Source organism: Mastigoproctus giganteus, chromosome 8 (genome assembly GCF_048544385.1).
Source record: "Mastigoproctus giganteus isolate SK-2022 chromosome 8, ASM4854438v1, whole genome shotgun sequence".
Classification (NCBI taxonomy): domain Eukaryota; kingdom Metazoa; phylum Arthropoda; class Arachnida; order Uropygi; family Thelyphonidae; genus Mastigoproctus; species Mastigoproctus giganteus.
The window spans coordinates 138366863-138391793 of NC_143582.1; positions in this window are offsets into that span (position 1 = coordinate 138366863).

Sequence of the window (24931 nt, forward strand, 5' to 3'; positions counted from 1 at the left end):
TTGGTAAGCTTCAAAGCGGAATTGGATGGGCACTTTTTTGGCTACGGCGAAAGTATAAATGATAGATGTTTTTTTGTGGACTCAGAAAAACCCGCTTCCCTGCATTAGTTATTCATTATAATATTAATATTAAAACCGTATTATAATTTGGACTGACCCTCACTTTTTCTCTATTAACTGACCATGAACCATTTTGAATTAAAGGAGCTAGAGTTAACAAGATAAAAGACAAAAGTTGGGGATTACACTGTAGTTTACATGTAATTATTACACTAGTTTATATGTAATTTATGTAGACTTGAGATATCAGTTAGAAGGTTATGAAGGAGCAAATGTTGCTTGCTGACTCCATCTATTCTTTAGAAGAGTATCAATTTTTTCCAACTTGGCAAAGTATATGGAAAAAGAATTAAAAGTTATTAGGATATGCCTCCATATAGCTTGGGATGAGTGACTCTACTTTTGTTAGAGGCTAAGTAGAAAGTACTGAAAGGATATAAGTTTAGTTATTTGTTTACATTGTTTTATTTTATCAAATTAACAAATTGTTAGTTTCTTTCGAACAGAATTGAAAAAAAGGTGCATATGAGGAGAATTTTTATGAGGAGAATCACAATAGCATCCTGAACATTAAGGACATAAAATGTAAATGCGAAATGAAATATAGGCCACGATCCCCGATGGGGAGAAGGAAAGTGTCACTATGATTGATCGTTACGAGGGGGATCGTTATATATTCTTGACCTCGTAAGTACAGAAGACTACAACGTAATGTCTTCCCCCATCCACACTTGCAAACCCAAACCATTGCCGTGATCATCTTCCCGTTGCTGCTTCTGGTTCAGAAAGGAACAATTTATATTCCTGCGTATCCAAAACTAGCAGAGAAAATTGGATTGCTCCAGCGCTGGTGCTGTGGGATAAACTGCTTCGCGGTAGTAAAATATTCGGAATATTACGCATAATGAAAGGAGTGGTGAGAATGAAAAGTGCAAGGGCTAAGAGAATCATTGCGTAGCCAAAATATCAAAGCCTGTGAGTATGTCTATCAAAGCGTATAAATATTATCTAATTCTTGAGCTTTCCCACATTTAATTATGCCAGTAGCATTCTCTTGTTCCTGCGTTTCTCGAACTGCTTTCTCCTACTGGAGTGGTGTGGGTGGTATTTAAAATAGAAACTTTTATTATACTTATTTATTTAATCAGGTAAAGAAAAATTACATCCATCCCTAGACAGCAATCAGCTGCTAGGAGGGTAAACACAGCTATAAGAAATTAAGGCCTGACGTAGCCGAGTGGTCAGGAGCGAGGTGCATAGCACGCGTTCCTTGAGTGGACCGGGGTTCAATCCCGTGACTACTAAATAAAATAAATATTTGTATTGACGATTTGTTGTAAACTCTACTGACTTGGTTGTCGTGCCGGAGTATAAACAGAAAATTTATTTATTTATTTAATACAATAATATCTGTATTGGTTAAAATAAAAGATACAGAGATCAAGTCAATAATTAAATAGAGGGTTAAGACAGATTATATTCAACTTTTTTTTTTTATCTAAATACATTCAGCGTCTGTCCAAAAAGAGGACGAGAATACTGGCAAGATGCTGTAGGCTGTCTGGAAAAGAAGGAGCTCATATCATCCTCTAACACAGAAGCCACGTAAGGCGATGATGGGAATCTAGACGCAGGATTGTGTAGGTATCAGCAAAGACTTTTGTTCTGTTGGCCTTCTCCACGCAAATCACCTGAGGGTTGATATTTATGTCGTTGAGGAATACAATCGTGTTTGCTGGGAACATATGACTGAGCGAACTGATTTGGTTGAGGGCAGGTCTGATCATAGATGTTTGCTGGTTAGTTGTTCTGTTATTCATGGCAGGATGATGAGGTTATCGATGCCTGAGAGCATCCAGTCTACCCGAAATGAGCTTGGAGAGGATAATTTTGTTGCAAGTGGTGATGATTTGCTTAGGTCATTCAATGCAGCGAATGTACTATAGCCCTAGAGATAGTAATGGGATGTCCTGAAGTCCTATTGAGGGATCAAAGAAGCCAATACTCAAGTCCTAAGAATTTCTGCAAGTAGGTTGGAGTGGCAGAGGACCAGATTTCCGATCCTTAGAGTGCCACCGGTACTCTAAGGATCGGAAATCTGGTCCGAACTACACAAGTTCGGACAAACCTAGTTACAGCTTGTTATTGCCGTAATCCACTATTTCCTGTCGAGCTGACCAAGAATTTGTTTCTTGCTTTCTTAAAGTGCTCCAGAAAAGACAGGTTCGAAATCCAGACCAAACCTAGGTCCTTGTGAGAGTTTACAAGTTTAATTTAATGTCCATTTATATAGACGTGCATTGGATTTATTCTTCTCCGCTTTGTAAACGTCATCTGGGCAGATTTTTCGTCATTTAGCTCAAGACCAATGTATTGAAGAAAGGTGCTTATCCGAGAGATTTGTTTTATTGCAGCTCTTTGTACAGGAGCCTCTACTCTGGCTGATCCGAATGAATGAAGAGCTTCAGATCGTCGGAGTACGATATCATGCTTTGGAAATTTGCTAGCAGAGGTTCCAAAGCGGCAGAAAACAACGCTGCTGACAAAACGCCACCCTGTGGGACCATTCTGAAGAGAGTAAAGGATCGTGAGATACCATTGTGCTCAACGAGGAGTCGTCTTTCTGCGATTTTTTTTTTTTTTTTTTTTTTAATACAGTGAGGAGGTCATCGGAGATCCTGCAGTAGTTCTTCAGGATGCTAAGGTAAAGATGGGAAATCCTATCATATGCAGATTTAGCGTCAAGAAAAATTTTCAAACTGGATTCGAGAATTCAAAGCTTCCTTCGTATGTGAACCAGGGTTGGAAGGAGATTGGTGGTAGTAGATCTCCCAAGGACAATGTTGTGAAGGTGGCAAGGTCTGTGATGAAAACGGTGCTCAATAAGTTGCGCTGGGATTATCTTTTCGAAAATTTTAAGAAGCGAAGACCGCAATGCGATAGCACGAAAATCCTTCACAGTTTTAGGCCTCGAATTCTTCGGAATGCGTTTGATGCAGTAGTGTATCAAATTTGAGGCCCGAAGATGATCGCAAAATTTCATTAAAGATATGTAAAATAACATCCACAATGAAGACACGGGATATTTTAATGATAAACGAGGGAAATGCATCAGGCCCGATGGTAGCTTTGTTTGGTAACTCGTTTATTACTTTCAACTGATTTTCTCTTGTAATATTAAGTGTAGGCAAGGGAGTCAAATCTCGTAAAGGGTTGGAGAGGGAACGATTAGATTCTTCCTTTATGCAGCTGTCACCAAAAGTATTGTCTGCCCATTCGGCGAATAGGCTCTCATCCATCTGAATATCCTTGTAATTCTTTGCAAATGGCCGCTTCGAGCATACTAATCTGCTAGCTATATATCTATTGTTGGCTTGTCGTTTTTGCTTCAGAAAAGATGCATGTTTCTTTTTAAAGTTAATAAAATCGTGTATGGTTCCAGAGGTCTTCTATTTCCTGAAGGCACGCTGCTTATCTAGAAAGGCGGGCTTCAGATCTCTGAGAGAACCATGGTTTTGTCCATTTAGAGATTCTGATGGCTTTTGACGCTCCATGAATAGCCATAGCGGTCAGGAGGAAATCAAGGCCATTAGTGTCCTCATCGATCGGTAGGGTGGAAAGTGCATCCCAGTTGGTCGAGATGAAAAAACTCATAATGACATCTTGCTTGATGAAATTAACTGACAAAATTGTTTTGGTTAGGACTTCATCATCCCTAGGATGCATCGACGGGAAGTAAAGGCAAAGGTGAGTGGTCTGTAGTCTGAAATCGAGGCAAAGGTCGGGATTGTGGGCATCAAATCTGTAGTACGATGAAATACTAGGTTTAACGGCTGGTTGCCTCTTGTAGGCTGTGATTCAAGGAAATCCAACCCAAAATTTTCGATGAATGTAATGAAGTCACGTCTAGCTTCAGAGTGTTTAGGGGTGGGCATATTGAAGTCTCCTGTAAAAAAAAGGTTGGTTTATCGGTGGTGAGATTCATCCCTGGAGTCTTGTGTATGATTCGGTGGGAGGTAAATTATACAAATTTCGATCTGGCGATTTCCGTATGTAGCGTTGGCACACAAAGCTTCAAAGCGTTCAGTACTGCTAATCCTTGGGCAGTAATGTGAAAAATTTTATAACACTCCCCCTCTTCTTCCGTACGATCATTAGTAGCTGCATGATAAGATAAGATGATTCTGAATAAATTATGGCGCTGTTTATTGGAAGACATCCAGGTTTCTGTAAGGCAAATAATCCCAAATTCTTCGAGGAACAAGAGTTATTGCAGGGAGTGGAGCTTATTGCAAATGCTCCTGACGTTTCGAGTAAAAGTCGAGCAGAGCCTGTTAGATCCAATGTCTCCGATCCCTTTAGTTGCTAGCGACGGTGTCTGGAGATAGACTCAGGGAATTTTCCCGAAATTCTCTGACCCTTGAGCCTAGCGGCCACAAGTGAAAGTTAAGTGTTGTACTAAATCAACCAGAGCGGGTGCGGACCCATAGCTGATGCCGTCTCCGTCGGTTGCGATCTCCTTGGAGTCGGGTTGCTTGGAAGTGCAGCCCTAAGTGGGTGGTAAACTCCACCTAAGGCTAAATACGGCCGTGAGACCGATAGCAAACAAGTACCGTGAGGGAAAGTTGCAAAGAACTTTGAAGAGAGAGAGAGTTCAAGAGTGCGTGAAACCGCTGAGTCAAACGGGTGGGCTCTCGAAAGCCATGTGAACATGCGACATCGAAAGTTGTATAAGAAAGGTGTCTTGTACGCATTTGGTGGACACTGGTGTGCACTACAGTCTTGCTTAGTATCAAATTCCAAACGTCCTGTGGAGGTATATCAGGGTCAAGCCTTGTTACAAAAACATGCACTAATCCAGGGGCAGCTTTGACTTCCGTAGAGCCGCTACGCCCATGGATGAAACGTCACGCGCGATTATACTTTCTACTTTGTTATCAGCGCAGGAAGTGGATATAACGTCAATGGAGAGAGTGACAGAAGCAACTTCTCGAGGTGGTGATGGAAGAGACCACATGTATCCAGTCAATTGGAGGGAAATTCAGTCGTAAAACAGCTAGTGATGACCTTGACCCGCCTATAAGAATTGTCTCTATTATAATATTGCCTGGTGACACAGAGGATCGGCCATTCATTTGAGTGACGCAGATGCCACGCCTCAATCCCTGTTTACGCTGGTTCACACCCGGGTGGTCACCTCCAGTATACTAGATGCAGCGTTCATTATGGTGGTATACACAGGGTTTCTAACAGCCACGCCATCGTGAAGGTTCAAGCAGAGGATTTGGTTGCCACAGAACGATTGGATTTTGTCAAAGTTCGGCCCACTCGTCTTCACAGGTGGGACCTGAATACCAGTTCCATCAGCGTTTTAGACTCCCAGGTAACCGTCCCAGTTGCCATACATAAAAAAGTATATGTTACAAGCATCAGGGACCAGTTACTTGACCACTGTATGCTGTTTGTAATTTTAAACATGCATTATCGTGTCCATTATTTCACTGGTCTAAAATCAGCCGAGTCTTGGCATGCAGGTACAAAATTCATTCTGTTGCGTGTCACATCTGCATGATCCTACACAAATTAGGTTTAAACTCATTCATCGCTCTCTAACTGTAAAGCAGACAGGCCCGGCCCAGTTGTTGCAGCACATTTAGGTGTCGCCCAAATTGTTTAACGTGATATTTTGTATTTCATTTGTGTCGAGTAAATCGTATATGTCGCACGTGAACAAAGTTGAGAATTTTTGTTATAAAGCATATGAAAAACAATAGCTATGCGTTTGTGGGTGGGCTTTAAAACCATCAAATTGAGCTTTTTTTATGAATTTTTTTTTAAAATTATTTTTTCTTCCGAATGGCCACATCCTGGAGTAGAATTCCCTTTTCTTCCTTTTGTCAGATTATTTGACGTTTGTTTATTATATAATTTTGATAGAGAATTGAAATCGAAATAAAAATTAACAAAAAAAAAGGAAAGGCTAAAGCGTGCTATCTAATTATTTAACTCCCTTCCCCCCCAGAGTTTTAAAATTCTTCTAGGAATACTAAATAGTTTAATTAATAATACTTGAGGTCGCCTGGATGCAATATGTGGATAAGATAGGAAGCGAATTGAAGATAGATATCTTCTGAGAAATAATTTAAACGATATCTGAGGAAATAAAAAAAAATAAAAAGTCTAAACCTGACTTTATACTGATTGATCGCTTCCAACAAGTAGTAACCAGCAGGTGAAAAGAGCTCTAAGTCCTAGCGTACTTACAACAAAATATTAAATTGGTTTTGCTAATCGGCGATTACCATAATAGGTTAGATCAAAGTTACTCGTTTAAAATTCCTCTTTCTTTTTTCTTCGACCACGTGAAGAAAGTTATATAATATAGTAGGCCTTTGAAGAACTTGCTCTGCAATTAGGCGTGTGTCTAGAATGTGGAATAGCATATTTAAAAATATCTTTTGAGAACATCTTCAGTCCTCAAGCAGCTTACCAGTCCACTTCAATCATCGATGGCATGTCCTTGTTACTTTTTACCCTCTTTTGTTCCTGTTGTTTCAACAGGTTTCCAGAAGTGGTCAGAATGCTGCACTTGCTCTTCTGCTTAGGGAGATTTTTCTCCGCTATCTGTAAGAACTGGGGGACCATCGACACCACACTGTTCAGAGGAGAGAGAAAGAGAAGATGGATAGCAGTCAACTTCCTCCGCTTGTTGGCGGGAGGAGCAGGTCGTCCTCCGGGGTAAGCTCCGGCCATTAATTTCTACCAGCCACATTAGTAAACGGACTGATCGCAGCGCCTCGTGCGGGGACGGAACTAATTAACTGGCAGACAACAGAGTGAAGCGGAAAGGTGGGGCCATTTATCTTTCTATACAGCGGTACTTGTGATTAATGATGTGTCAGGGCGGACAGGTGTCAGGCCCAGACAATGAGGTGCAGATACGGGTCAGACTCTGGGGCATACACAGCCAACAGCTTTGGAGACCAGGCGGCAGAGAGCGATAATTATGGAACAAAGAAAGTCTTTAAAAAAAAAAAATGTTCAAACTCCAGAAGACACGTGCATAGTAAGCTAACAGGGACAAATAATCACGGAAAACGTGTTTATTTTCTCAATACAGGCTGTAAAATCTCTTAACAGTGAGAAACGTGAACTTCTTATACTGTGTGCGTGAGATTACTTCAAGTAGTTTCGAAACATCTCATCCATTTCGAAGAATGAGCTAACAGTGATTATTACCCACGAAGTTGTGAGAGGGGCAGTAGAAACGGTCTTCGAGTTGCAGATTGGATGTTTCAGTAAAATAAATTTAGACTGAAAAACCCTTGTAAGCTTTAACGTAGCCTGTCACATAAAAATAACAATTTTCGTTTGATATCCTGAATCCGTTTCGGATTTCTTTCATTGAATTACCGTACTGCACAACAGACTGATAACATGATGAAAAACAATAGCCAAGCTTTAGTAAAATGCATTGGCTCACGTGAAGCTAACTGCCGTGACGAATAGCAGCGCGATAAAAACAGTTAAGTATGTACTGTAATCCGCGAATATGCACGTGCATATTCGTTCATGCTAACGGAAAAAAAAAAACTGAAATTTGCGGACAATTTAGTCGTAGACAGACCGGAGAAATTGGCTAATTACTTTCTTACGTTTGGATCGCAGGTTGGTCATGGGGATGTAAGGCAGTATGAATCTTTTAACGCTTTTGAATGTGTTGAACAAGGGTCGGGAACTCGCGGCTCCGAGCACGCAAAAACTGCAGCTCTCATTTCGTACATTGAGTAACATGAAAAGATCAAATATTTTCTCTCAAGCGTTCATATAATTAAGCGCAAGAAACACGATAAAAGTATGTGATACCAGTTATCTCCTGTTGTGTTGTTTGCTTCTTTTTGAAGAATCCTGTGTAATTTTTGTGGCTTCCAAAATATGCCTTTTCTGTTCGTGTTTCGCTGATTTAGTTCTTAGCTCAAAAAAGTCCCCGACCCCCTAGCACAGAAGGTAGTGAAAGTGATAGTTACACAGGGTGAAAAACTAATAATTAGCCAATCACTTTTTTATTTATTTATTCATTTTAACACTTAAATAGCCACCGGCTGAGACATTGAGGTATGAATCTCTGTGTAGTAATGATAAAACAAAACACTAATTAGACTGCGAATGTCGTACGTAAAATATTAAATATACACCGGGTTATTAATAGCACTGGGACACTAAGAGAAAGCTCGACAGCGATGACTTAGAGGTGACATTTTAATACGTTGTAGAGGGCTCATTTCGTCCATAACACACCACGCTGTATTTTTGGTGTTTTTCACCAGTTTATCACAAATGTCGACGGTAATATTTCATCAGGATATTTTTAACTGGGCACGGACTAGGAATAACACGACTTTCCAGTTCGTACCACAGTGGCTCCATTGGGCTCAAATCAGCGTTCTAATCTGGCCAATCCATCAGTGTCTAAATAAATAAATCTTTATTGAGGTACGAGGAAATACGCACAACTCCCATCATAACTAAGGAAACAGAGATTTGCAGTTTAATTGATGCAGTTCATATATAAAAAAATACAGTTATGTTAATGGGATAATAACATACGATAATTACAATGGATTACAACTTACGACAAAAAGTTTATTCAAAAAGTTTCCAGAATTTTACTATAAAAGTTTATTGAGCGAACGGTTGGGCTTATTAACCTAATCACCACAAAGTACCCATACATCCCAGTACCTTCTTTCTACACACACACACACACACACACACGCGCGCGCGCTCCATCGGTCTCTGCATGCTTTGAAACATTCTTTAAGATCGTTAAACTGCTGTTCCCTAAACCACTGTTGGTGTAGGGAACAGCAGAAGTCAGACGGTTCAAGATCGGGACTCCATGACTGTGATTTTTTTTTCGCAACCGAGAACTGCTGAACTGCCATCTAGGGACACATTGTAATTGTGCAAAATCCAGCCATCCTTCCATTTTAGAGGTCTTCTCTTCACATTCTCACGCAATCGTGTCAAAACCTCAATGTAGTAAGGAGCAGTAATGCTTCTTACTCCTGATCAGAATTTCTTGATGCACTATTCCTTCATCGTCGAAAGAAACGATTAGCATGATTTCGACGTTGGATTTTGGTTGCGCGAGACATTTTTTTGTGTACCACTCGGATGATTCCACCTTTGTCTCTGGGTCGTAGGCGAACTCCCAATTCTCATCCCCAGTGACCATTTGTCTTAGGAAGCTCAGACATCTGCGATGTTTTTCCTGCAGTCCATCTGGTCATCCGAGAGCAAAAGTGAAACAAACTTTTCTCACTCACGACGCATCCCTAAATCTTGCATCAGGATTGTGTACTGAGCCTACAGACAGCCCACGTTCATGAGCAATCCTAACAGTCATTCGCCTATCATTTCGCTATAGTTCCTTCACTTTCGTCGTCGTTTCGTGACGTCAAAGGGAGGTTCGTCTTCCAGTGTTTCCTGTCAGTTTTTAAACTGATTCAACCACTTTAAACTGCTGTTTTCTTCAATGCTTGCAGAATCTTTCCCAACTTTAAACAACTTGATATTAGCATGCTGTTCGAACTGCGACATTCCACAATCAGCTGTGACTGACGAGCGAAGTGGTCTAGCCAGTTACTACTTGGCAAGCGTGCACACCAAGACCATATTGCTCCGTATATACTGTCTGTAAATTGCGTGTGTTGTGTGGTCGATTTTCTGCTTGCTGGACGAAAATCAGTTTCCGGGAGAAAAAACCATTCTACCTTCGCCTGAGACCGACTAACACAGCTACGTTGTGAAAAAGGCCCATAAAAATTCCTATCGTCATCGACGGGACTAGAACCCAGGTCTGGAGAGGCCGGTGATCCTGCCAACTGTGCTACTCACGAGGGCGTCTCACCGAGGGCTCCCTGTGTGTGTGTACTACGACAGTAGACCTGTGTTCCAAACGGACTATTTTTTGGAGAACTTTCCTGTCACATTCTGTCAGCTTCTTTGGAGGTTACCAGGTCCTTTTGTGAAGGTTTCAGAACCAATCTGCAGTTTTGACGACCGAGAGATCTTCAGTGCCGTTGAATCACGCACTGTCCATTGCTTATGTAAGCATCCTATTATAATTCAGTGCTTTTTTTTTATGAACACCTTAAGCGCGAGAGGTATTATAACCTATAGTACTTAGTACCGTGCATGGGTGCCGACCGGGCTAGCCGAGTGGGTAAAGTACCTGCCCGGCAACCCAAAGGTTGCGGGTTCGATTCCCGCCTCGGGCTTGGATCAAAGTACTGCAAAAACCTTGGGAGGTGCAATATGGCCACAGAAGCCGATGCGCCAAACAACTACCAAATCAAATCAATCAACCGTGCATGGGTTGAATGCTGAGAAGGTGAAAGAAGGTACTTGTTGACATTAAACTTGAATTTCTGTAGGTTATAATTTTCAGGAAATGTGAATGAAGGGAGGTTGTTCCAGAAAACGAAGGTTAAGGGAATAAATGAGGAAGAAGAAAAGTTGGTTCTATTAGTTTGTAGAACAGTAACTGGTTGCGGCATGTGTTCGGACTGGTTTGGGAGAGAGAGAGAGAGAGAATTATAGAAGCGAATTAAGAAGAACAATGCCCATGGAAGTAGTAGAAGAGGCATGCAGCAGAAACAGAACATCTATGAGGCAGAGAGAGAGAGAGAGACTTTGCTAGAGATGGGTCATTAATTATCCTGACTGCCCCTCTTGTGAATGGAATCTAGAAGCCTCAGAGAGGTTTTCAGTGCCACCCCAGATGTGGGAACAATATTCCATGGTAGGACAGATTTGCGATTTTTACAGAGTAAACATCTGTTCAGAAGAAAAGTAACGCCGATAGAAAGAGAAACCCCAGTTTTTTAGATGCAGAGGAAGCAGTATTTGTGATGTACTTATGTCAAGAGAGTTTAGAAGTCAGGGTAATACCCAAAAGAGATATATGTTCTTGCCTAGAAATTAGTGTCATCGAAGATAAGCATAGGAGCGGAAGAATCCTTTTTGCAAGATGAAGGACAGGACTGAGTTTTAGAAGAGTTGAAATCAACTAAGGTATCTTTGCCTCACTGACGAATTACCTGGAGGTCAGCATTTAAGGAATTGTAGTGGATATTTTAGAAGTTGAAGCTGATTGAGCAGGGCAAGTTTTCTCAAAGTGGAATGCAATGTGCAATCAGCAAAACTATGGATAGGATTTCCGGTCAATGGAAGTAGGTCATTAAGACGAAAAAAGGGTGAGAGAAATAACTGAAGCTTGGGGAATACCAGCATTAGTGGACAAGTTAGAAGACAGAGATCCGTCTACTATCACTAGCAGTGAGCGGTGAGAGAGAAAACTAGATACCCAATTACAAAAACCAGTTGGCTCTTGACACTTCAAAGGCTTTAGATTTTGCCAAACACGATTAAAATCTTTGAAGTGTCAAGAGCACCTGTTCGAGTTTCGCCCCTTTTTTCAGTGAATTTGTCCATATATATAGAAGCCAGTATATCACCGGTGGATCAATACTGAGGAATCCATACTGACGATCATTGATCAGATGGAAACCTTTCATCTCATCAGTGGTAGTTTAGGAGTTTGCGGTTAATGGATTTCTTCATTACTATAGAAAGAATAAAAGTGCAGTTGGACGATAATTGAATGGGAGGGATTTGTCACCCTTTTTAAGAACTGGCTGGATATGAACAAATTTCCATGCAGAAGAGAAAACACAGGTGGAACAAGAAAATATAAAACACCGACACAGAACCGGAGTAAGCTCAAGAACACAGATGAACTAATGGAGAAATATCATCAGGAGAAATATCATCGGTTTCTCGAGACTTCAAAATTCTGATGTTCTTTTGGCGGTAGACTATAGGTAGTGTACTGGGAATGGTAGGAGGTGCTTTACCAAGATCATCAATACATGAGTTAAAAGAAGAGTCGGATGCTAGCAAGTCAGCTTTATCTTTACCTGAGATGGTTATGTAACCATCCGCTTTTGACAGAGCTGCCAATAGCTTTGGCAAGAGACCAGAATGTTCGAGTACCATTTGAACAAGAATTTTTCTACTCTTAGCCCCTTTCAGCATCTAGTTTGGACCGATTAATAATTGGTTTGCTATTATTATCACACCGGCCCACACAGTATGAGGAGATATCAGTAAATGAACTTGGAGATTTGTATGGAAGCCAATTGCGATATGAATCATTCTTATCTTGAACAGCCTTAGCATATTTATTGGAAAATAAAGGACGAGATTTTAAGGTGCATTGTGAAATAAAGGTTTTCATCCCTTCAAGAATAATTTCAGACACGCTCTGTGCATACGTTGGAATCAGCAGAATAAAACAGTAATCCAACCAGGAAAAAGAAGAAAAGAATTGTCTCGTAGATCATTCCATTTTGCATTCTTGTAATGCCAGACAACCCAAGGTTGAGAATGGCCACGAGAGAAAGATTCCATTCAGAGAGACCATCACCAAGTTGCACATTTTGCACATGAAGAGGTTGCGATCTGAAGTGCCCTGAGCACCACTCACCTCAACCATATACTTGGAAGAGTTATTTGTAAGAAAAAGATCAAGAGTATTATTGGCTGTGTGTTTATGATTGTCTGGTAGTAGTAGTAGTAGTGGCATGTGATGCAAGAAAGCAAATGTATGAGCTTATGCAGCATCAGCCAAAAAAAAAAAAAAAAAATCGCACCATTCCCTCCAAATGCCTGTCCAGTTCCTCCTTAAATTTATTCAAGCTATCAACTTCCACAACGACAGATGGAAGTTTGTTCCAGCAATTAACCACCCGCTGGCTAAAGGCAAATTTCCGCACATCTATTCTACATCTGTCTTTTCTTAATTTGAATTTATGCCCCCTTAGGTTCGTAATCTGAACAAGTGGAAGGATCCCATCAGAATTCAGCGTGCTCAATCCATTCAAGGCCTTATATACCTCAATCAGATCACCGCGCAGGTGCCTAGTCTCCAGCCACTGCAATTTGCAGAACTTAAGCCTCTCTTGGTAAGAGGATCCCTTCATTCCCCTCACCAATCTTGTTGCCCTTCTCTGTACCCGCTCAAGTAAATCTACATCCTTCCTAAAATGAGGTCTCCAGACCTGTACGCAGTACTCAAGGCGTAGCCTGACCATTGCCTTATACAGAGGGATAATCACCTCCTTTTCCCTGCTAGCAAAATTCCTATATATCATTGACAAAACCTGCCCTAGCAGCCTGTCTGCATTGCTCAGAGAACTTCATATCTGACTGCACAATTACTCCCAGGTCTTTTTCATTTTCTACCACCTTAAGTGTAGTACCACACAGTTGGTACGTTTCTCTGGGGTTATTTCTACCCATATGCTTTTGGTATTTTGGTAGGTAAATAAACAATGTGTGCGAGGTCATTAGTTGTTGAAAAAACCTCATCATCTCGACCAGCTAGTCTTTGTGAATAGAAAACAGAAGCCAGCTGGAGTTGTGAACATTAAAACTACCAAGAAAATTACCTCACTTGTAAGGAAAGTTTGACTGGAGACAGTCAAGTTTCAAAGAGAGGAAGTCGACGAGTTCCAATGATTAGTGAAATTTGGAGAACGATCAGAAAACACGCGCAGTTTACAGATATATTACACATAGGTCTTTGAGTTTGTTCTATCCAGTAACCCTATTATTGTGTTAAAAAATATACCTCTGTGTTAATAGCACACCGGCCCACACAGTATGAGGAGATATCAAAAAATTCGTACCCTTACGTAGAAATAATAGCCCTAGAAAAGTGAAACTTCACAGAAACTTTAATCCTTTTCTATGTACTCTCCTTGTATAGTAACACATTTCTCCCATCAATGGGATCAGTTGTGTAATGCCATGATCATAGAAGTCCGCACTTCTTGCCTGAAACCACGATTCCACTTCATTGAGGACTTCCTGAGGCGAATCAAAGCGGCGTTCACACAATGGTTTCTTCATTTCTCGAAACAAGACGTGTTGACGGTGCTAGGTCAGGAAATAACGTGGGTGTTGCAGTAGTTCGAAGCCGCACTGGGCAACAAAGTTAGTGCTGGCAACGGCCGTGTGAGCCGGTAACTCTTCTAAAAGATTTCTGTAGTATTCTCTGGTAAATGTGGAACCACGAGGTAGGCAATCTGTCAGGATAACCCGTTTTCTGTCCCAAAAGACAGGCATCACCACCTTCTTCGCAGATGGAGTGGTCTTTGCCTTTTTAGGGTTGTGGGGAGGAGGTGTGCTTCCACTGCTTTGATATGTCTTTAGTCTCCTGATTATTCTGGTACACCCAGCATTCTCCATTTGTCACCAACCGATCAAAAATTATCAACATCCGCATTACACAAATCCCACAGTTGGCGAGAACGTTACATTCGACATTGCTTCTGCAAAGGCGTCAGCAATCTTGGAACCCATCATGCAGAGATCTTAGACATGTGCAGATAGTCGTGTAAAATGCTGTGGGCAAACCCATAACTAATTCTCACCGCATTTGCGATGAAATGAATTGTCACACGTCTGTCATTCAGCACCAGCTGCTCAACCTTTGCAACCGCCTCACTGTCTGTGGGTGTTGATGGCCTTCCTTCTCTTGGCTCATCAAAGACACTTGTACGACTGCACTGGAACTCCCGTTTCCACTTTTTTACAGTGTCATAGGATGGACACTACTTTGCCCATACAAAACTTTCATTTCTTCGTCAACTTCCTGAGCTTTCTTGCCCTGCAAATGCAGGAACTTGATCACTGCTCAATACTCCACTTTGTCAACCACAGCGTCCTTCCTCAAATTCCGGGCTCCACCTCTGGTGTACGATCACCTACGGGAATGAAATTTGACGTGTTAGTTATTGAATATGTAGACAACTTATTAAAAACGGCATCCTCCTACTGGTGTTTTTTCTGGATCAGGGTACGGACTTTTTGATATCCCCCTCGTATTTGCATAAAACATTCTCAATTTTTTAGTGTCCTAAAGTATTGGGACACTAAAAATAAACTAGGGATAAAATGTTCAGCTATACATATTACGAATATAGCAGAACTTCTATTCGTGAAGCTTGTATTTCAACCTCAAATTTCTATTTCTTGGTAAGTGTTTAATTCTGCCTTATCATAATCACATGCCATTGTGATAACGTGTGACAAATCGGTCAGTGATCGTTCAAAAGTATTAGTAGGGAATTTGACATGGTCATCAGGAGCATCTGCTCGTAAATAGAGTAGATTCAGTTTCAAAAAAAGAATTATATCCAAATTGAGCTTAATTCTGACCTTTCCCTTGTATGTATGCCCGTATTATGTGTGTGGGCGGCTCCTAGAACATAAGTTCAACTCCGCCTGGTTAATTTTTTTTAAAACAGACTCTCAAGGTAAGGCCTGTGTGTAGTGTAAAAAAATAATAATAATAAAAAAAAAATAAATAATTTCCACTCGCATGGGAAATTTTTTCTTTTTTATTTGAGTTTTCTTTTTTACTGAACGAGACCGACCTGAAACAGTGATGGTGATGTCATTCGCGAAAACTATTATTTTTGTGTTTTCAAATTTATTGTTGAGTCAACTTCGTAGGACCATGTTCCAAATTAGAGGGCCCAGGACCGAACCCTGGGAACATCCCCTGTGAACAGGCCTGGAGACCTGAGCTTTCTCTTCCTTCTACTATGTAGCATGTGGCATCAAGGTAATTTCCAAACATCCCCTTACATTTTGAGATGTGTGAAGCAAATTTTCAGGCTCGCTATTAAATAGTTTTTTGTTTGTTGTTTTGTTCCAGAGCAACTAAGACTATGAAGCGTCAATATATTGTGTTTGTTTTATGGTCAGTTTGCCATTTTGCTGAATAAAACCCTCGTTTCAGAGGGGGAAAACCAAGGCCGACTAACTCGGCGAAGGTTCTACTAAACAGTGAACCTCACTGCATCTAATGAGACCCTTCGAGGCTAACACAGTAGTTGTAATCGCCATCCATATGGCGATTATAACTACTGTGTTTCTAACTAACTACGTAATTCATATGGTGTTGAAAAGGCCTTACTTTGAATCCGGCCTCGACAAAAAAAATGTTATGGGCTGTTTTCACACTTGGCCGAGTTAGTCAGTCTAGAATAAGAGTTACATGGCTTCCCCACACCGGAAATTCGGGGTTTTTTCATCTAGAAAAAAAAAAAAAAAAAAAAACAGGCAAAACAAGCGCAGAATACACTCGCAATTTACAGACATGAGTTAATGACTCATCGTGACCTTAAGTTACAAAAAGTTTACGTGGCGAGTGATCTGGTTTCTGAAATGATCAAAAAGAATGATCTTTTTGATCATTCTTTTTAATTTTGCCCGATTGCTTGGTTCTGGTTGCTCCATCCTTGCTATGCTGTGTGTGTGTGTGTATATCTTTCGTGATACTTCATTTTTCCCTTCCCTAACTTCCATCTTTAATGAGTTTTGAATACCAAGCTAATGGAACAAGCCTATCTGACGACTGAGAGGTGATTAAGAATTCATTTCCATCTAGTGTTTTGAATCAGGATTGGGATGAACACTGATTCCTAAACTTCCGGTGGACTACAGAATGTTTTTGGATGGGTCCTCAATGCAGGATTCGTAAACGAATTCCATTACAGCTTTTTCTGAAGCACTGTTCATCTAACTTGTTTAATTACACAGCTTCATTCGCTGTTAAAGATTGTATTTTGTGTTTATCCACTCATTTAATGTGCCTTTTCTAAAGTCTAAAATCGAAGCCTACTTATACTCCATAATATACAGTATTTATTTTGACTCTCAACATATGTTTTTTTTTTTTTTTTTTTTGTAGTTGATCCTTTTCATGCAGTGGCATATCATCACGAGCATGGATCCTGTGGCATCATAATTTTATTGCCCCACAAAATCTCTTTTTCTTTAGGGTCCCCCATGAGCTCGAAGTGATGTAGCTGATACGACGATACGCCACCATTTCTCTGAGTTAACATCATCACGTGTTATTTGTTCTTTTATTTACGAAAATACAAAAAAAATATTATTTTATCTGTGAAAATAATCAATCTTGTCGTTTCCCAAACATCAGACTTCCCACGTGTCGGTTCCGAACAAAAGTTTTATCCAACGCTTTACTCCGACGTCGATCAATGACCACATTCCTAACGACTGTTCAGACGTAAAAATTAATTGCATACCTAAAAGCAATTCTAATAGCGATAATAAACAAGTAATGAAACAATATCGGGAAACACTTAGACACAATCATCATATAATGCTTTCGTGAATCGAGCTCTTAATGGTCGCGCTGTATATAATTCATTAAGTAGAAAACAAAGGGAAAGAGGCGGTCGTCGACTGACGAAGTTTGTGTGGCTGCAAGAAAAGTAACGAATGTCACAATGCGTGAATTCACGTTACATATTAACTACGCTTTAACTCCACTGCTGGCGATATTTGTGGCAGAAACTTCGAGATAATGAAATTTAAACTAATGTAGATGGGGAAAAGCGCAAAAAGTACAAGCAATAAAGGAACTTCATGAATACTAAATAAAATTAAGAAAGCAATCTAAATATTAAAGTGTATGAAAACTAATTCAAGGAGGAAAAGGATAATAAATCAAGGGGAAGAAGCGCTAATACTACAGAAAAATCTGTAAAAACTATGAACAGTTAAACTGAAGTTGCAGATGCGAAACTGAACACGAAACGCAATAGGTGACAGAACGTAAAAGGATTTGGAACTAAGACAGATTGTGTTAATTTCAGGGGAGATTTATTTTGACAGAAATGAGCTTATGAAATAAAAATAATGTAAAGCACGGTTCATAAAACGTTGGTAGGGACACTGCAACGACTCACAGGTCCTAGAGGGGGGGGGGAGCATTAGAATTCTCATTGTGATATTTTATACATTGGATACGTACATTCGGTGGCATTGAAGTATTGTGATATTTCTGCCCTTTCCTAGTGAACGCAATCATCCTAAAGCTCACCACAGAACGAATTCGCCATATTTGGCATCTTCCTCTCACTTCCATTCTTAATTGGTAGTAATTGAATTAAGCAAAAATGATTTGTCTTGAGTGCACTTGCACATTAATACCGGATGTAGATCTTTATCCATGACTTGGTATTGCACTACTTTTAAACAAATAGCATCATCACAATTAATTTTCTCTTTGTTTAAAAGATAACACGCTATTATGACTGCCTCTTTTGGACTTGCTGGTCTCTTCACCAGATAGGGTAGTCTCTAATGAAAAATTCCCATCAAAACTGGTAGGTAAGTTTGATGTGAGCTGCAATACGGTAGGTGAAATTCTAACCTGAGAATTATAAAATAGCTGGGTTTTTTTGTCCTTTTTGCAATGAGGAGAATAATCTATTGTATGATAATAAGAGATGAACTCAGAGCGCCGGTAATATTCGTTACATGCAAATGTGTAGCATTTGCAAACTGGTAATTTTATCAAGCATAGGAAAATGTCCGTGATTTGTCAAAGTTTGAACGAGAGGTAATTTGTTGCTTCTTAGAAGGTCTCTTTCTGCTCCCCCACCCCCACGCCTACACCCTAAAGAGCATTTAGCGTGAGCTGTTTCCGTGCCGTCGTGAAGGAATATATACTGACTGGCAAACTGAGTGCGAAACAACTACCCATTGCAAACGGAACAACGGTTGTTTCGTTTGAATCTCCGATTCTGGTGTAAGTGGAACAACAGATGATATATGTCGACCGCTCTGGACATCGTTCTGGATCAAGCTGGTTGTTTGTCGATTTTATGACACATCAGCATCTTATTGCGTTTGTTTTGCATGTTATTCAGGCAGAAATGCTCTCAGTAACCGTTGATAAACCCACCTGATATCAACTAACAACAGCGCATCAAGTGTACCAACCCGTCAGCGTTCCTCTTATTCTCCAACAGCGATGGCATCTTCCAAGAGAAATTAAGTTTCTCTTGGAAGATGCCAAGAGAAACTTAAGAAATTAAGTTTCGTAGAATATTTGGAATAGGCTACTTCACCTCCTGGCGGGCACATGGTTAGATCTCCATCCTATCAAATGAACAAGATCGCGCTTGCTGTGCATTATGTGGACCTACTACAGACATTGTGGCGCACCAATATGACTAAATTTCATAGTAGGTGAAGTGCATATTAGCTTTGCATATAATGCACAAATTCCTACATGTGTCTATGATGAAAACCCGATGGTTTCCGAGATTGTTGACGCCTCCTCAAAAGTTCCACAGAAAAGAGTGTTCCGCACGATTGTTGGAGCATTGTAGAGAGAGAGAGAGAGAGAGAGAGAGAGAGAGAGAGAGAGAGAGAGAGAGAGAGAGAGAGAGAGAGAGAGAGAGAGAGAGAATGTTGACGATTTTGACCGAATTGTGTTGGTGGATGAATGCTAGTTACATCACTAAGACCCAGAAATAAAACTGGTGAACAAACATTGGAAGCATTCATCTTCACCAACCCCCAAAAAAGCCCAAGGTTCAATTGTCTACCAATAAGGTCATGTTGTCAGTCTTTTGGGACTCTGAAGGTATTCCTTGCAGATTACCTCACGAAAGGCAACAGCATCGCTGGGAGTGCTACAAGAATCTCCTGGGAAAGTTAGGAGATGCTATCAAGTTGAAGGTATGCGGGAAGCTATCCAAAGGTGTCTACCTCCTAACAGACCAAGCTTCTGTTCACAAGACTGCTCTTATAGTACTCAGACTCCACACCTTTCAATCAGCTGTGGGTTTGAAAATCTGCAGCACCCACCTTATTCTTCCGACCTGTCACCATCATACTTCTTTCTCCTCCCTAAAATGAAGATGCAATTACGTGGCCGCAGATTTCAGAGTGATGAGGAGGTAATTAAAAAGGTAAAAGCTTGATGTTCTGCTCAAGAGGCCTGGAAGAGCTTATCCCCAGATGGGAAAAATGTGTAGCTTTAGAAAGTAGCTACATAGATAAAGATAAAATTGCAAGCCATATTTCAAATTCAAATATTTCTAAGTGAGGGTAAATACTTATTGATCGCCACTCGTATTTGCGCTTCTCAGGCATACGAAATTTCTTAATTACATTCCTTTGAGGTAAGAGAGCTAAGTTCAGAAGACAAATATAAGTTGGAAATGCCTGTTTAACAAAAAAAAGAAAAAGAAAAAACAATCTTCTAAAAGTATCGTGCGCACACTAAGTAGAGAGAATAAGTATCTGGCATGTAGAGCTTCTTCCACAAAGGGAGAGATCATACAAGGTTATTCCAAAACATTTTAATGCATTTTTTTTTGTTATCTGTAATGTTTTACTGATAACAAAACATGCAATCAAATGAATGTTTTGTTATCTGAATGGAGAGCCCGAAATGTCGGGCCCTCCATTCAGGTGGCTGCACGTTGTCAAAGGCGGATCAGCCATCTGAATGGAGAGTCCGAAATGTGGAGAGCACTCTGTTATTCTCGCTGAATGCTGGAAACTAAAATAGAATATTCGATTGTTTTTGCAAAATGAGCTCGTCAGTATAACTGTTGCATTTAATGGCGCCTTACTTGTCATGTGACTGGGAATCGTCACTAGTGCCATCTGTACTATTCTGTGTACGCTTTCTTTTCCTCACACACACATATAACAAAACCAATGCTATCTAATACAGCGTACATTCTCCATTTCTTCCCGTGTGGCCTACATGGTTCTGCACTTTTCCGTGCCGCATTAGCGGCTCTTCAAACTGCTTGATTCGAACGCGGCACGCTCTTCCTGACCTCTCTTCAGAAGAAAAATGAGCGCTCAGCTAAATTACTTTTGAGACAAATAGTCCTCCTGAGAACAGATGCAATAACTGTCCCTCAGACAGTAGATCTCCTCACGAAAAGTTCCTGCCGCCATCAACAGTCACCGTCCGTCATGCGCTGCAGCTCATCAATTGGCCCGTGTCCGGGGGACAGTACCCATCAGGAGGGCGCAGCAAAAAATCATATTAAAGTAAATATACCCCTGAGGTAGTACGACTTGTCTCTGTTAATGGTACAGAGCGACTGTACAGGTTCTCTAAAGGTGTGTTTGCGCGTGATGGATTCTTTTAATAGGTGTGATCATTCAGGGGAACTTACACAGAAACGAATACTGATGATTCTGTCATATTGATTATAGTTGCACTCGTATCAATGGATTGTCTGTATTCCAAGGACACAAGTAATCCATTTCAAATATTGCACCTTATCAGCGAATTAAAATATTATTTTTCCCCTCTTCTCCTCCCACCCCGAAAAGTAGATGGTATCTTAAAAGTGTCCCACCCGGGAAGGGAGGGTAGTGGAAAGATTAAAAATGATAAAAGTAATCAGAATGTGATAAGAATTTACATAGAAAGTATTATCAGGCAAAAATCTGTGTTTTTTCTCCTTTTTACCACGAGAAAAAAAATACATAAAATCAAGTATTACACATTTTCCTTCGTTATCTACGACTTTCTGCCGCCTTCCTACAAACATTTTCATGCCTGTTTATAAATTTCCTTGATTTTGAAGCAACGTATAGGATTATTTCGATAGGCTCAAAACTTTTCTCCATCGAGTTAGTACATGAACCGAATCGCTGTTAATTTGATTGAGCGAAGCTCCTCGATTATTCCCCATGTTATTCAGGCTGTGCAACAACGCATTGGTCGGAGAAGGAGTGTTTCATTGCAGTGCATGTGTTGCACTTGGAGTTATTAGCAATACACTTCGGTTGTAATGATTTTATCCACAGTTGCAACAGTTCAAAATAACCACGCTCTGTATATCGTTCTCCACGACAGTATGCGGGATTGCCACTTGTTACGCGTTGGAAGAGGTCCGGATTCGAACCTCTTCAGAGACTGGAGGGATTCTTAAAAGACCTCTTATAGTCAGCCGATCGGCGGAGGGGGTAGGATTTTCCACACTCACAGCATGCAAGTTGTTAGTGAACACATACTTGTATATCACACGTAGGACCATTATGACAAGGGTAATTGATGACGAACCAACAAATCCTCAGTATTCCTTGGGTCGCGCATCGAAGCCTTTCTGTGGTGAAGACCATCATCGACTATGGAGTAGCAGATTATTCGGAAGATTATTAAATCAATGTTGGCGATACATTGAAAAGACTTGAACGGTTGAATGGGTCGAATTTAATTTCTGAACAAGTTTTTCAACAGTCAAAATAAATCATCGTCGAAATTAACAGGTTACCCTTGCATATATTTCAATCGACTAACAAGTTGGGAATTGAAGTTCTTAAAATTATCGTTGGCATTATACTCACCGTACACTTTTTCCCCCCTTGCCGTAGTTGCATTATTCCCTTTTTGAAATTCATAAAACACATCGTCTTATTTTTTAAATAAGAAGAGCACCATTAACCCTTTGATGTTTGCTGACGTCTACAGAAATTAGCATAGAAATATTTCATGCGATTATACTTCTAATTGAGACACAAATTTGGGAAAAGGGTCTACTTATGGAATGACACGCTAGAAATGCGCTATTTATCAAAGTATTGGGATACTGAGTGGAAAAAGCAACCGTCTTCGAATCAGATTTTAATGCAGTGCAGATTCCCCCCCGCCCTCGACATGTATTTTCATTATCTTGTAAACTCTTCTTATCATATGTGACTCTGTCCCGGAGCTTAAACAGAAAAAAAATATCTTGCTAGCAGCAGTAAGTGATCACATGAGTATACGTACATGATTTTCCGCTCAGTCAGGGAACGTGTAATCGATTTACTTTTTGTAGGCACATTTGAATCATAACATAACCCAATCCCATTGATTCAATTCAATTACACTCTGAAGGAAATAAAGATCTTGGTTGGATTATCAGAGACAATGTGAATCCATTATGACGCGAATACTACAATCCAGGATTTATTAACAAAATTATAATATATTTCAGAGCTGATTCCAGGTCGCAACTGCACGGGCGAAAAATACGTGGAGCCAAAATATGGGGACGCTGCAGGGTAGTTATAAATAGGGAAAAGATTGAGAATTGGGATGAAGTGGCAGAATCCATCTTTAATGCTGTTTGTGCGGTTTCTGTAGAAAGTGGACTTCAGTGAATTTGTGAAAAGTGACAGAAATCGTTAGGCTTGGTCGAAAATTTGTAGGGGCTCGTTCATGGATATACAAGAGACAAGTGAACAGGAATTGTCTGTGGAGGATTTGAAGAATAAGATGCCATGCAGCCAAATGAGTTGATTCAACACGGGTGGCCTGCTTCTTCGTGCTCAAGCAGCTCAAATCGGGAAGCGGTAATATGGAGCGGAGTTTATAGTTTGGAAGGAACTCGGCTTTGGCTGTCGACAAGCGATCTACAGAAGGAAACAAAGCATATCAAAACATTCCTGGAACTTAATTTTCAAGGTGCCGGCGAAAATCACTATCAAGCATACCATTCTATTAGATGAGTTCTGCTATGACTTTTACCACTCCATTTAATTCACTGGTAGGACATTGGGGAAGAGAAACACCAGGGCGAAATCCATCCATCTCACTCAGTAATGCAGACTCAAAGGTAGAGTGTATTTGCATACCATCATTTCCGTTTAAAGTGCGTCCAGTGATGCATGTAGGCGGATTTTAACCAGTGACGGATCTTGACGTCTCGTGCATCGTTAGTAATTTGAACATCGTTTGGCCGGAAGTTTAGATAATCAGCCTTCGCACACACTGTACAGACGTAATATGTGATTTTAAAAAAAAAAGACCATATGAAAACAGATTTTGTGTTTATAGTCCGTTTTTACAAAATAGTGAGAATACAAAAACATCGTGTTTAGCGGTCATGTGGACTTATTTCGGTTTATTGTTTTGGTTAAGCACCTAAGGAACTGGAGCCGCGAAGCATCAGTAATATGGTATTTATAAATTAACTGTTTACTGCAGTTAGGTTGACTCTTTTCTACATATTGACCTGATTATAAAGAAAATGAACTACTTACGTTGGGCAACAAAACAGCACCTCTTGCACGTGAAACAGACTGCAACAACCGCACGATATTTAAGAACCACGGTGTATTCGGTCATTTTGTATGGCGCAGAATTGTGGGCGTCAGCCACCCCTACCGACATTAGGAGAATATATGCAAGTGAATTCTGGCTGCTGAAGTGGGCAAACCATAAGCACCATCTCCCTCAACAGTTAAGGACCACGCAGCTCTCTGAACAGCTTAAACTGCAGCGTTTACCAGACATCATTGCCTGGAAACGATTAATAACCGCAATCAAAATGATGACTGGCACGATATCATCACCATGCTTCTGGCAGCTTTGTGAGTGGCACATCCCGCCATCTGCATTAAGAGGTACAAAATCCTTGAGAATGAAGACCAACAGACTGAAGATGGCCGACAGGTTTATACCCGCTAGTGCGTTAGAATCAATTCAGTGCCTAACACGTATAGGAATTGACCTACTAAGACTCATAGAAGATTCGAAATATAGAAAACAAACCGCAGTGTGGTTCGCTGAGGCTACTGTTGCCTAGCAGTTGTGTGAATTTCTGTCAAGAACTGTGTGTGTGCAATTGAACAATGTATATCTCTCACAAGTTGATCAGTGGATGTGATGTTAAGATGAACTTTTGTATTACAATTGCCAGGACTCTAGACAGAAATGTAGTGAAGAGTAATGCAATTTATGTCATCTTTTCGTGTATATTTATTGTATATTTGTTGCCCTTTCTTGTATATTTTAGACATTCTTTTATTCACATTTTATGGTAATCCCCTGGCATTTTCTGCCGTGAAGGGAATTTGTCACTTACCAATGTAAACCTATATTTAAATTTGGTACGACAAATAAAGATTTATTTATAAAAAATCCAGATGCTGGGAGGAAAAACTCGCC